The sequence below is a fragment of the Rhinatrema bivittatum genome, chromosome 19 (assembly GCF_901001135.1).
Source record: "Rhinatrema bivittatum chromosome 19, aRhiBiv1.1, whole genome shotgun sequence".
NCBI classification, from domain to species: Eukaryota; Metazoa; Chordata; class Amphibia; order Gymnophiona; family Rhinatrematidae; genus Rhinatrema; species Rhinatrema bivittatum.
This window is the reverse complement of record NC_042633.1, coordinates 19,558,408-19,573,143: the sequence shown is the minus strand read 5'-3', so window position 1 is coordinate 19,573,143 and position 14,736 is coordinate 19,558,408. Positions and strand designations below refer to the sequence as shown.

At 51.9% G+C, this 14,736-nt stretch overlaps 1 protein-coding gene across 1 annotated transcript in view; it reads left to right on the top strand.

Annotated features, from left to right (window-relative positions):
• The first annotated feature begins 6,739 nt into the window (after window positions 1-6,739).
• The window catches only part of LOC115080845 (myosin-10-like), an 89,247-nt gene continuing 81,250 nt past the window's right edge, over window positions 6,740-14,736 (top strand). Inside the window, 1 exon segment of the mRNA XM_029585288.1 lies at window positions 6,740-6,914. The gene's annotated coding sequence lies outside the window, so the exon portion shown is untranslated.

Below are 14,736 nucleotides of genomic sequence, written 5' to 3'. Positions count from 1 at the left end.
GGAGAGCTCGACGGCGTCTCCCTTGTGGATGCCGCAGCGGGGAAAGGCCTGGAACAGTGCCAGGGAGACCGGCTGGAGCTCGGGGTCGGCAGTGGAGGTAAGAGTCCGGTCGCGGGGGTCGCGACCGGGATCGCAACACTTATGGCCTGGATTGGTCACTGTTGGAAACAGGATGCTGGGCTTGATGGACCCTTGGTCTGACCCAGTATGGCATTTTCTTATGCTCTTATGTTCTTAGTATGGAGATCCTCACACACAGCTCTGCAATGCACCTTGCTCCTGCCCTGCAGCACCTCCTGCTATTCCAGTACTGAGACCCTCACACACAGCTCTGCAATGCCCCTCACTCCTACCCTGCAGCACCTTCTGCTATTCCAGTACTGAGACCCTCACACACAGCTCTGCTAATGCACCTCACTCCTGCCCTGCAGCACCTCCTGCTATTCCAGTACTGAGACCCTCACACACAGCTCTGCCAATGCTCCTCACTCCTGCCCTGCAGCACCCCCTGGTATCCCAGTACTGAGACCCTCACACACAGCTCTGCCAATGCACCTCACTCCTGCCCTGCAGCACCCCCTGCTATTCCAGTACTGAGACCCTCACACACAGCTCTGCCAATGCACCTCACTCCTGGCCTGTAGCACCCCCTGCTATTCCAGTACTGAGACCCTCACACACAGCTCTGCCAATGCACCTCACTCCTGCCCTACAGCACCCTCTGATCAGCCCTGGATTTGTCAATAGGCACCCATTATGTTTTCGCCTAGGGGAGCAAACCTTTAGGGGCAGCAGGCTGGCTAAGATTTGCCACCTTCCAGCTCTGCGGAAACTCATTCAGCAGAGAAGAGCCCTCTGCTACCCTGAAACAAATCCTTACCAGAAGATGGGGGAGCGAAAACACCAAAAGTGCCTAGAAGTGGCAAAATCCTAACTCTGTCGCTGCCCCTGCTATTCCACTACTGAGAGCCCCCACGCCTTTCGTATACCCAGGGCACTCTAAGGAAGGGTTTCTCTTTTCCATCTGCGTGTGTGGTGAGGATCCCTTTTGTGTTTTTTCCCTTACAGATTCCAGGTGTTTGCCTCTCACTCGCACAGCTTTGAAGGCATTTCAGACTGGCGGGGCAAAGGTTGGACTCTGCCAAGCTCTCTCTCCCTTCAGGTTTTGAGCTGCTGTCAGGGGCTTGGAGAAGCGGGCAATTAGCTGGCATGCAGTCCCATTAATAAGCTCCAGAATAATTTGGCTGGCTTGGTGGCATCCCCAGCAGCAGAGGCCGAGTCTGCCGTTTCTTGCTCGCTGAGCAGCCCCTTTCAGTTCCCCCTGAAATGGCTCGGCCTTCTGCCTGATGGGGACGCAGGAGTCTGGGTGACCGATCATTATCGGCATGGGAGGGGGAGCCGGGAGATGACCATGCCAGATTCCAGTTTTCCGCTCTTTTGGGTTAATCAAAGCAACGGCTTTTCCCAAAAGCACTGCTAACGGCCACAAAGCGTGTCTAGGGTGCTCCTCTCCGAAGTACCAGCGACAGTTAAGTGCCGGGGCCTGATGGTTCCCTGGGAAGGATCTTGTTCCCTTTCCACTGCAGAACGTTTTGATAAATCGGGCAGGTTCTCTTTCAGTGGCTCGAGGTGTCCCATATTCATTTAGAAGGAAGTGGGAAGTACAAATAGAGAATCTGAGAACAAGTGAAAGAGCAAATCCCATCCTTCCCCTGCCCACTCCCTTCTGCAGCACTAAAGAACCTGTTTGAACTTTAAGGAATCTCTGTGCCCCTCCCAGGCTTTACCCCTCACTCCCCCACCCCTGAGGATCCCTCTGTGCCCCTCCCAGGCTTTACCCCTCACTCCCCCACCCCTGAGGATCCCTCTGTGCCCCTCCCAGGCTTTACCCCTCACTCCCCCACCCCTGAGGATCCCTCTGTGCCCCTCCCAGGCTTTACCCCCTCACTCCCCCACCCCTGAGGATCCCTCTGTGCCCCTCCCAGGCTTTGCCCCTCACTCCCCCACCCCTGAGGATCCTCTGTGCCCCTCCCAGGCTTTACCCCTCACTTTCCCACCGCTGAGGATCCCTCTGTGCCCCTCCCAGGCTTTACCCCTCACTCCCCCCACCCCTGAGGATCCCTCTGTGCCCCTCCCAGGCTTTACCCCTCACTTTCCCACCCTGAGGATCCTCTGTGCCCCTCCCTTTATACATAAGAGCTGAACCTCTGGAATGCTTTTCATAGGACTGTGTAACCAACCACTCCAGAACATTAGCTCAGGGTGTGCTAGAAAGGACCTCTATGGTTAACGCTCTTAGCCTGAATAACTTTTTAAGTTGTTTTTTTTTTTGTTTCAAGTGTGTCACAGTTCTGTGCTTAAAAAAAATAAAACCCACAAAGCTTCTTACAGCTGTAGAAAGCCAGATGTTCCAGATCTGAAAAGATTGAATACCGGGGGTATACAGAGCCGGTACACCCCTTCTTCACACATACGCTGCCTCCCACCACCTCCTTTGATGGCACGGTAAACGCAGGAACTGCTCACTTAGATAATCTCCCCCACCCCACCCCACCCCGTGGTCTCGCCAGAGATGCAAGGACCTTTGCTCCTGCACAGGTGTGACTGGGCCTGGCATTGCGGTGGCCACTTCAGAGTGGGGAAGCAGGAAATTGGAGCCCTTTACTGAAGAGGGTCCCAGGTGCTTCCAAGCCCCCTTTTTTGAAAGGAGGGGGATGTTTTCAGTTATTCATTTATTTCTGCTTAATATCTCGTGAGTCAATTTGGGCATCAAAGCGAGTTACAGTTCTTAAAAAAAAAAAATAAAAAAGCCAGGCCTGCCTGAGGTGTTTTTGTGACGATCAGCACAGCAACACCCCTGATCCACCAACATTGTCATCCTCAGCTCCCCTGAAGGCTCCCTTGTTGGGAGTCTGTGACTTCCAGCACCCCCTTCCTGCCCCTCCCTGCTTTGCATTTGCTGGGCGAGGTGGCAGGTAGTTTAAATTTTTTTTTTCCCCCAGCAGATTCTTTGCGCCTGCCTTGAGTACAAGGATGCCGGGATTCCCAAATACCAACTGGAGAGCATCCATGGTGCGGACGCCTCTGATGCTCTCGTTGGGAGTGACGGGGTATCGTTGGGGGGGGGGGGGGTTAGGGCTCATTCTCTAGCTCTCAGGCACCTTCCTTTGAAGTCCCCGCCCTGCCTCTCCAAAATTTCCTTGGCTGGTGAAGTTGATATAAAACTTCTTGTGTCGTCAACATTTTATATCTAATCTCCATTTCATGAACATCACCATAAACCTATCTGGAAAGGGGGTATTACGACTGGAGTGTAAGTCTCGTTAAACGGTTGCCATTCCTTTGCCCGGGATGACGAAGTATCTGTGGCTTTTCAGACTTCCTGAAATGTTCCAAGGCTGTTATTTAATTTTTTTTAGCCTGCAGTGACTTCGTATCCAAACCAGACATGCTATATGCCACCAATAATGAACTCCTAAGGGAAGGATAGATGCAGTTTAAGGTCATAGACAGTAAAACGTCACAGCTTCTTATTGGACAGAAAGTTTCTTCCAGAATGAATCAGTTTCCAAATATGAATTTGAAATGGAAATTTGCTTTTGTACCGGTGCCTGGACAATCCCAGGAGAACTAAAAATATATCCAAGTGAGGGGATGCGGACATTGAAACCCGCAACAAATCACTCCCAAAAAAAAACCCCTCTTTGATGCCGAGGATGTCATCTTTGAAATGTTTTGGTTCGCCGGCATCTGCTGACAATCTCTTCTGTCACAGTGGGGAAGGAGCAGAGCTGCTGCTGACATAGTTTTCTGTTTCGTTTACCTTGCAATGTCATTGGTTTGCGACCCAGCTTACTCCTTTGTTCGTGGAAACTGTTCGTTCAGATTAAACTTAAAGGTGGTAAAAATGTGTTTTTCCTTACGTTTTGGCAGTGGCAGCAGGACTTCACCAGTGGTTATTTATTTTTTCTTTTTTTGTTTTAACATCACTTCTGAAAGTATTCGGGGATATGTAGTCCTGATTTTCCTAGCAACAGAGCATGACTTTTTTTTTTCTCAGCACTACACCGTGAAACCAGGCTCAACTTAGCATTGCGCAGGTGTCCTGTACGGATCTTTGGACAGGTCCCTTCAGTGTCTGCTCTTCATCATTAACATGTCTATCTGGGGCTTCAAGACAATTGACTCTATGGTTAGACCAGGGCTTTCTCAGTCCTGTCCTGTGACTCTCACAGCCAGTCAGGGTATTCACCATGAATATGCATGAGATAAATTAGCATATATAGCAGGTTTCCAATAAATGCAAATTTTCTCATGCATATTCATGGTGGATCCTGAAATTCCTATGGGCTCTGTGAGGAGCCCTGCTGTGTGCTTCAAATGATGGACACCCTCTGCTACAAGCTGCCTCCTTGATGTGAACCCCACCTTTACCTATCCTGTTTGAGCGATGTATCGCTACTACCCTACTGCCATGACACCATGCCCTGTGAGCCTTGGCAGGGAGCCACTAAAATCAGCTCCTTGGGCCTTCCTCATTGCCACGGTAACCTCTGGGCCAATGCTAGCCAAGTTAGGTCCTCAAAAGCCACCGACAAGTCTCTGGCTTCCAGTATGACCAACAATAAAAAACAAATGGGTGGATTTATCAAGCCTTTCAACTCCATTGAGTGTTCAGTATGGATGCGACCCTTTTGAGGATTGGCATTCATCCACCTGGTGCACTAGGCTGTTGTATTGTGATATCTAATTTGAGGTGGTTTATGGTAGGGTCCCCCCTCCCAGGCCTACCCTACCACAAAAATTTGGATCCCCCAGACTCGGAAAGAGCAGGGTGTCACAAGAGGTCAGGGGAAGGGCAAGAGGACATGCCCCATATTTCTAGGCCATTGAGTATCATTGACTCTAGTGCTCTGAATTCCCCAGCCCTCCCTCTCCTGCTGCAGCCTGGTCTCCTGTTACTCACAGACAGGCCGATACAGTACAGTGCGCTCTGGTGGAGCGCACTGTTAATCCACGATTGGACGCGCGTTTTCGATGCGCTAGCTTTACCCCTTATACAGTAAGGGGTAATAGTGCGTCGAAAACAGGCGTTCAACCCCCCCCCCCCCCTGAAACTAATAGGGCCATCAACATGTTGATGGCCCTATTAGGTATTCCTGCGCGATTCAGTAAGTAAAATGTGCAGCCAAGCCGCACATTTTATTTTCAGAAATTAGCGCCTACCCAAAGGTAGGCGTTAATTTCTCTCGGCACTGCTTTTCTGTACACCCTCCGACTTAATATCATGGCGATATTAAGTCGGAGGTCCCAAAAGTAAAAAAATAATTTAAAAAATTTAAAAGCAGCCCGCTGACAGCCACCGCTCCTTTTACAGCGGGCCCTAATTAGAATAATTTTATTTACTGTATTGCGCGCACAGGACACTGGCCTGTGCGCTCTCCCACGTTTCTTTTTGTATCGGCCTGAGCGACTGTTGCTACCTCCCCGGCTCTGCCTTGTTTTTCTCTCTCTTTCATTCCTGTGTGTTATGGCACATACCAACCCCTCCCAAGCCCAGAGTCCACACCCTTCCCGGCCCTTTGTCAAAAGGTGGCGAGGGGCTCCTCCTTTTTGTATGCCCTCTTTCTAGGATATTTTCCCCTCACCTCAATCATTGTGGCACTGTGCACCCTCACCCTGATGAACCCGCCCGTGGGTTGTTTTTATAATATATTAGGTGGGCCGTATGCGTTAACGCTCAAGTTACAAATTATCTCACGACTCTTAAATTTGAACGGTGCTCGAGTCCAGGCGAAAATCCACCTTGAAGGTTATACATCGGGGGGGGGGGGGGGGGCAAATCCTGTCCTCAAAGGCCACAAACAGGCCGGGTTTTCAGGAGAGCCACAAGGAAGACGTAGGAGATGGATTTGCACACAGTGAAGGCAGTGCATGCAAATCTATCTGCTGCATCTTCCTTGTGGCTCTCCAGGACCAGCGTTGGCCACCCCCTGAATGAATTGGATTGGACTCTGTTTTGCTGGGGACTAAGAGGCCCCTTTTTCCTAAGAAAGAGGTTTTTTTTGGGGAGGATTTAAGGATGAGGCCAGCCTATCCCCCAAGGATTTTATTCCTACTCAGGAGAGGACGGTGCCATGACTGCCTCCTCTCATTCTTGGCTCAAGCGGAGTGGCCCATTTCACCCTGTTTTGGGCCACAGACTGGCTTCAAAACTTTTTTTTTGTGAGCTGATCCGGTCCTGTGATTCTCTTAGAGGTAGGATTAAACAGGTATAAGGGGGGGGGGGGGGTTTCAAAACTACAGGTCCCAGCATGCATTAGGCCGAAAGTAAAGTCAGCACTGGCTCCTTCTGTTGCTGCTCCCTCCTCTGTCTCACATCCCTACTTTGTTGTTTTAGCAGGACCCTCGCCCCTCTCTGTCTGTAAGGGGGTGGGGGCCGGGCCCTTCTATAGTTGGAAGGAACGTTCTGCGGTCCATCGGCCTCCCCAAGCCTTGGGTGGCAAAGAGTAACCTGCACCACCTCCGATTCCTCTTTTCTGTTCCCTCCTTTTGTGCCCAAGCCGATCCTAATTGCAGAAGATTGCATTCTCCCGCAGAATAAAGCAGCAGAACCTGAAAAAGACGGGGGGGGAGGCCGGCCCGCCCAGAAACTTCTTGTAAGCGCCTGAAGAATGGCGTGAAGTCAGCTCGGCCCACACGGAGCCCTGGTGCCAGAGCCTGGGCGGGGGGAGGCCGCTGCCTCCTCCCCCTCCCTGCCAGGGCCTGACGTCGTTTCCCTCCCTCCCCGGGCGCTCCCAGAAGTTGCTTTCCATTTTGGCACCCCCGGCTCGTCAGTGGGGGGGAGGGGGAGGGGGACCCCCCCCAGCTCCGTCTGTGGACGTTTAGCTTCCGAAGCGCCGGCGTCGCTGCAGGTAGGGAGGACGGGGCCCGGCGCGAAGTGGGGGCAGGGAATGACGTCGCTGGGGGGGGGGGGCAACTTCCCAGAGCTGCTCGCCGTCGGGCTGGCGACTGTCAGCCGGTGACTGCTGGCTCGGCATTGGAAAGCCCGCTGGCTTGTATTGCATTACAAAAAAAAAAAAATAATTTAGAAATAACCCCCCCCCCCTCCCCCCGGGCAGGCGATCTGAAGGGGACGGCGGCGGGCACGGACTTTGTCACCCCGGGCTCGGTGCCCGGGCAGGCAGGGACGGGACAGCAGGTGGCTGGTGTTTTGTGCTGAGTAATGGCCCAGGTGGCGCCTGGGGGGGAAACGAGCCGGGACCCGCGGAGTTTAAAGCCGCTCCCTCTCCTGGCGCTCAAGCCGAGGAAGCTGCGCCGGGCCTGGGGTTTTGCTCCCAACTACCCCTGCAGGGAGAAACCTACACAAAACGTAGGAACTACCCAGGCCAGCAGGCAGTGGGGCAAAACCAGGGCCGGATCAGCCTCTTGACCCCGGTGAGAGAGTCATCCTAGTGTCTCCCCCCCCATGATATCCTATAGCTTCTGTGTCCAAACCTCCCACAGTCTTTGGAAGACTTGGATAGGGATTAGGAAGCTCCAGAGCCCTTCCGGGGGAAAATGTGGTGGTAAGACCGAGTGGGCTTGCAGAGTGGGAGGAGGGGCGAGTATAAGCCACTGGAGCAGAGGCTTGTCCTATGCACAGGAGGGTGAATGGCCTCTGGTTATCCCAGGGCCATAAATTGGGTCTGGGTTTCAGGCTACCCTCAGTTCCTGTTTATGGGATTTATTTGCATTATCAAATAACTGTAGTGCTGGTGTGATGTGTAGCACTATAGGTGGTAAGCATACCATGGCTGGTTAAGCCAACCCGTAAGGGGAAGAAGGGCAAAGGAAGTCCCTTTGCCAAAGAGCTTCTTACATAGGGGGGGCAGAGGGGGAAACATGCATGAGAGGGTAGGAGGCCCTTTCAGGGACAGTGTGTATTGGAAGGGGGGGGGGTGGTGGATTTATAGAGACCTGTGCCTTGATATGGGGGAATCCCCAGGTTGGGGATTAGAGCCATCACTAGGGGAAGTAGTGAGGGAAAAAGCTTGAAGGAGGAGAGGGGCCTGCAGAGATCAGGGTGGAGGCAGGGAGGAATGACAGCTGAGATGTAGGGGCAAGGGGCGTTTGGAGGAGGGAGGATAAAAAGCCAGGAATGGAGGAGCGTCTCATGCTGACCTGGAGTTGGGTGGGAAACATTGCAAATATTTACTCATGTTGTATGTTTACTGCATTGCTGTCATGCCTCAAATAGGAAAACCATAACAGATTATGAATTGTGCCAGTTCTCATGACCTGGGGCGAATTCAGTGTTCTGTTAGACCAGTGATACTAGTTCATCTGCATACCACAACTAAAAAAAAAAATAAATCAGTATAGGCTGAAAGATAGCCGGTTCTGGTGTCAAGATCAAGGGACAGAGAGGGAGGAGCAGAGTCCTGGGGACACGGCGAGTGACTGGTACTGCCCACTGGATGTTGCAAAGCCCTTTTAGTGGTGGTTAGTGGATGGACTTGATGTGGCATCGCCATGGCAGCTCATATTCATCCGCCGGGTGACTGGTGGATGAGCATTGGTGTGGTGAAGTTCAGGGGCAAAGTATCTTCTCTGCATTTGCCCAACAGTCCAGAATGGACTTCAGTATTTTGCCAGACCGATGGCTGTTGCTGGAACAAGTCTTGTTGTCGGACATTTCCAAAGGGTTCTTCATTGGATGTTCTGGCTTTTGCCTGTATTCCCCGAATAGTCTGAGCTTTTAATGGGGCCTTATGCTCTATGCTGGATAGGGACCTGGGGTAAGGTCACAGGTTGAGCCACAAATCCACATCAGCTGTTTACTTGCTCCCAAGGGAGGCCACTGTGTGGACACAACGTTGTCTTCACCACTAGAGAAGAACTGAGGTCATCGTAGGAAGGGCCTCCAAGGAGGCCCATTTGGTTTTCTTTGCTTGGCCATTTGAGGGCTTCTCCCATTTTATATCTGACTAGTTTTGGAAACTGCTCTGTGGCCTTCCAGAAATCAGTCTCTGTTTCTGTGGGTTGGGTAAGGGATCGACTTTGGCTTTCTTGGTTGTATTTGTATTCGTTACCCCCTGTACTCAGACAGGAACAATGCCCGATCACCTTCAAAAAGAGACTCAAAACTTGGCTGTTTGAGCAAGCGTTCAATCTATGCCAATAACCTACCACTACTCACTTCCTTCCTTAGTTATTATGTCTCCTTCAGAATACACCAATATCGTCACTCCAGTTAGCATTAGCAGCTTATCAACTCGCAGATTGTCTAGTCTGATCACTATCTAATTTTTGTTTAGATGATTACAAGTCTAACTATTGTCTAGCCTGTTACACAAAAATATCACACTATTTATTGTTCGTTATATGGTGATAACAGTCTCCCAGTTTATTTGTTCCAAGTTATATATTCCTTGTTCTATGTAATAGCATTCTTACATGCATGTTAATGTTAAAATGTAAACCAAATTGATTTGTAACTCTGCTACATGAATTTCGGTATATAAAAATGCTAAATAAATAAATAAATATTTGGCGCTTTTGCTCTCCTGTGGGCCATAGCGATGGGCGCCGTAGAATATCATTGGTCCCCAATGTGCCTGGTGTCAAGACGGTACGCTGATTTTCTTTTAAGGCCTAGACAGGCCAGCTTCACAGTCAACCCATCTCTTCACCGATTGTTGTATTATTTAATGCCATACCAGAAACATAGAGCTATGGTGAACGTCTCAGAGGGAATATCTGAAGGAAGGAAAAAGTTCCTCTCCCTGCCCTCACCCCACCAAAAACATATCGAACTTGGTTGTGGAGAGAGGATGTGTAGTCATAAACATGAAAAAAATGTTTATTCCCATGGAAACCTCTGTATCTTTCATCTCAGAACAACACAAACATCAACTATCGGGGTGCACTGGCTCAGACTTGACTTTGGAAGAGGTTGGAGAGGACACCGGGGAGTCTGATAAGGGTCATCCATGTCAGGAAGGAGTGGTTGTGAATGTCCCGTGGGCAGTAGGCCACAGAGACTAAACCAGTTTGAAGAGGAGGGATCGGCCAGCTCAGATTGATGGGTCGTCAGGGTTTCCAGATAATTCATTTTGAACTCCGTGGGTGTGGAGGTTAGGGGAGGAGGGGGGGGGTGGCCAGGTTCTCTGGAACAGTTCCAGGTGTTGCAAGGAAAGCCACCTCCCTCGCTCTCTTTCTGCCTGTCAGGCTGTTTTTCATTTTCTCTTTCTGTTATCCGGGCGTGGCCGTGAAGAGTCATTCAAGTTCCTCGGCCGTTGACTTCAGACTTTACCCTTGAGTAATTAACTGGCCAAAGTCTGCCTTGCTCTTGTCGGGACCTTGGCATGTTTGCTTCACAAAAGTGTGGCCTTCTGCACAGAAGGAAACTGGCAATCACGCCAGGATGTGTTGGGTCCTCCACAGAGGCAGGGGAGCAAACTAGATTACTCTTTCCCCCTCCTCCTTCCCCCCCCCCAGCCCCATCTTCTCAGGTCCTAGATGGCTTCTTTGGCTCTCATCCAGCTCTTTCCTGCTATGTGCAGTGTCCATCTGGTAGCATAGGTTGGCCAGATTTTGGCATGGCAGAACTTCAGAAGGAGGTCTCTTAGGCACGGAGTTCAAGATGAGTTGGTCTGTCAGATGTGTGACTCCAGGTGAGCGTGGGAAGGTGGGGGGGTGACTGCGTGCCCGCTTAGGGAGATGGTTAGCAGAGGCCAGGCAACGTGAGTCTCCCTCTAGGCGTTTAGCGACGAGAAGGCCGTGGTCCCCAGTAGACTCCTCGCCTGGTGTTGTGTGCTCAAAGTCCCAGGTTCCTCTTTGCTGTTGATCCGTAAAGGGCGGGAGAAGGGATGGTGCCGGGGAGGGGGAGGTGCAGTGAGGTCATCCAGAAGGGGAGTGGGTGAGTTCTTTGGTGCTGCTTTGCAGTGGCTCCCCAGCTTGTTTATAGAGCTCAGAAGGGTCTTCTGTGGTCCATGGCCCCACTTCTCTGTTAATGAATGGGGAACCGTAGAGAATGTGGCAGGTCTTAATTGTAGGGTTTCTAGTGCTGGTGTTCTTTTGGGAGCTGTAATAAGTGACTGCCTTTTGGAATGGTCCTGCAGCACATGAAAGAGATTCGTGGCTTGTGGGCAGCCTGAAGCGCTCTGCTTCCCACCCGGGACCGGTCATTCAGACTGCCCAGAATTATTCTTAAACCATAAGGGGCCGACTGTCTTACTGGCATGAGGCTAGAGTCCTTAGCATTGCTTGGGACCATGCATCCTGCATTTAGAGGATATTAATTGGCGTGTGGGATGTAGAGGTGGGACATGAGTTTGATTTCCCTGTCCCTTCCTCTCTGTGTGACCCTGGGGGGAGTCACTTTATCCCTCTGTGCCTCAGCTCTAATCCCCGGCTCTGACACTGACTCTCTGTGACCCTGGGGGGAGTCACTTTATCTCCCTGTGCCTCAGCTCTAATCCCCGGCTCTGTCACTGATTCTCTCTGTGTGACCCTGGGGGGAGTCACTTTATCCCTCTGTGCCTCAGCTCTAATCCCCGGCTCTGTCACTGACTCTCTGTGTGACCCTGGGGGGAGTCACTTTATCTCCCTGTGCCTCAGCTCTAATCCCCGGCTCTGTCACTGACTGTGTGTGACCCTGGGGGGAGTCACTTTATCTCCCTGTGTCTCAGCTCTAATCCCCGGCTCTGTCACTGACTCTCTGTGTGTGTGTGACCCTGGGGGGAGTCACTTTATCCCTCTGTGCCTCAGCTCTAATCCCCGGCTCTGTCACTGACTCTCTGAGTGACCCTGGGGGGAGTCACTTTATCTCCCTGTGCCTCAGCTCTAATCCCCGGCTCTGTCACTGACTCTCTGTGTGTGACCCTGGGGGGGAGTCACTTTATCTCCCTGTGCCTCAGCTCTAATCCCCGGCTCTGTCCCTGACTCTCTGTGTGTGACCCTGGGGGGAGTCACTTTATCTCCCTGTGCCTCAGCTCTAATCCCCGGCTCTGTCGCTGACTCTCTGTGTGGGACCCTGGGGGGAGTCACTTTATCTCCCTGTGCCTCAGCTCTAATCCCCGGCTCTGTCACTGACTCTGTGTGTGACCCTGGGGGGAGTCACTTTATCTCCCTGTGCCTCAGCTCTAATCCCCAGCTCTGTCACTGAGTCTCTGTGTGTGACCCTGGGGGGAGTCACTTTATCTCCCTGTGCCTCAGCTCTAATCCCCGGCTCTGTCGCTGACTCTCTGTGTCTGACCCTGGGGGGAGTCACTTTATCTCCCTGTGCCTCAGCTCTAATCCCCGGCTCTGTCGCTGACTCTCTGTGTGGGACCCTGGGGGGAGTCACTTTATCTCCCTGTGCCTCAGCTCTAATCCCCGGCTCTGTCACTGACTCTCTGTGTGGGACCCTGGGGGGAGTCACTTTATCTCCCTGTGCCCTTAACAAGCCATTGAAAAGAAGACCCTTGCCTTAATTTGGTTTTCTCAGTCAACTAGTATACTGAGTTGTCCAGGAAGGGTCAGTTGGCTAGTGGTCGGTGGCCTCTTTTAATTTCCTGGTTCTTGCTGGTGTGAACAAAGCATCTTACTTTAACCATCAGATGAAGCCCCAGCAGAGCAGATCATACAAAAGTCTGCCTGGGACCACACAGTTCAGGCACTCCGGTGCTAAAACTGGGAACATGTTTCCAAATGAATTAATTTTATGGCTGCTGTAACCTTTTGAGAGGGTGAAATCCACAGCTGTTGGGGGAGAAAGCCCTTTTGGGATGGTAAATTCGTTGATGGGCATAGAGGTGTATTTGAGTCCGTGAGTATGGTGTGCAGGCCAGCAGAGGTGACAGTGGATTGGAAAGTGTGTGTGAGGGGGCATTTGGCTGGGTGTAAACCTGTTCCGGCTAACGGGCCGATACAGTACAGTGCGCTCCGACTGTACTGTATCGGAGTCAGTGACAGAGCCGGGGATTAGAGCTGAGGCACAGGGAGATAAAGTGACTCCCCCAGGAGCCGGCATTTGGATGCGCGTTTTTGACGCGCTAGCTTTACCCCTTATTCAGTAAGCAGTAATAGCGAGTCCAAAACGCACGTCCAACCACCTCCCCTCCCCCCCGAACCTAATAGTGCCCGCAGCATGCAAATGCATGTTGATGGCCCTATTAGGTATTCCCGCGTGATTCAGTAAGTAAAATGTGCAGCCAAGCCGCACATTTTGCTTTCAGAAATTAGCGCCTGCCCAAAGGAAGGTGTTAATTTCTGCCAGCACCGGGAAAGTGCACAGAAAAGCAGAAAAAAGCTGCTTTTCTGTGCACCCTCCGACTTAATATCATGGCGATATTAAGTCGGAGGTCCCAAAAGTAAAAAAAAAAAATTAAAATGGGCCCGTGGCTTGAAAACCGGACGCTCAATTTTGCCGGCGTCCGGTTTCCGAACCCGTGGCTGCCAGCGGGGCTCGAGAACCGACGCCGGCAAAATTGAGCGGCGGCTGTCAAACCCGCTGACAGCCGCCGCTCCTGTCCGAAAAGAGGCGCTAGGGACGCGCTAGTGTCCCTAGCGCCTCTTTTTACCGCCGGCCCTAATTAAAATAAATTTAAATACTGTATTGCGTGCACAGGAGAGCGGGCCCGCTCTCCCGCGTTTTTTACTGTATCGGCCCGTAACTGTGGAGAAACGGGAAGATGGCTGGGATGGGGGTTGGCAGAGGCCTCCAAGAAGCTGAAAATGATGATGGGGCTGGCTTTAGGCACAGAAGGCCCTGGTCTGACACGGAGCCACAAGTGTCCCAGCCGCTGTGTGTGAATCTCAGTACCAGGGTCGTGCTGAGGCAACGTGGGAGGTGGAACCGCAAGTCCTGCCTGTTCAGGGAGGGAAGTTGCATCCTAAGCACTGCTAGGGCACCTCCCCACCCCTAAAACACACATACAGGCCCCCACCACAGGCCAGGTAGGAAGAAGCAGTGCCAGCTTGCCACACACACACACGGTGTCCCCACCACAGGACAGGTACGTGAGAGGCGGAACCGGGGCAGCCTTCGCGCTCACACACCCGCGTCCCCACCACAGAACCTTTTCAGGCCTTGTCTGGCTGGGCAGCAGCTTCATAGACTCCGGGTCTTTGTACCTCTCTGCCAGCCTTGTACACTGCGACGCAGTCTGTGCTATGGAAGAGGACGTGCCATGGTCTTTTCCTCTCGAGGCACCACCCAATTATTTTGTTGAGGATTTCACATAGCAGCTGCTTTTGCCCCTTCATTGAGCTCCCCTGATGGACTTAAGTTTATCACCGTTGGAGGGGGGAGCGGTTTATGTGACTTGACGACAACCTCCCATGGGGCACGAGGGGGTGGGGCAGTCGCCCCACCACCACACCTGAAAGGGGGAGTGGAAGCCTCTTGGGTTTTCCCTTTTGCAGGGCAAAACCTGTACATGGCAACAGGAAGCTTGTTGGCCAACTCTTAATCCCACGGAACATGCGGGTTTTTCTTTGCACAGTTGCGGAACCGAGGTGATTTAGGTCTTCAGCCGTTGACCAGTGTCAAAATAACAGCATTGACCGTGCCCGCCTACAGTTGGATTGACCAAGGCTCTGTGGGATGATGATGTAATGTTGACTGCATGGGTCTCCGGAAAAGAATTGTTGAGACGTTCTTCAGGACCTACTCGTTGGTCCATCTGCCAGGATGCTGTGTCGGGTGGCAGAAGGAGTGAATCCCTCTTCTAGCTTCTGGTGGCTCCCTTTCACCCCACCCTATACATT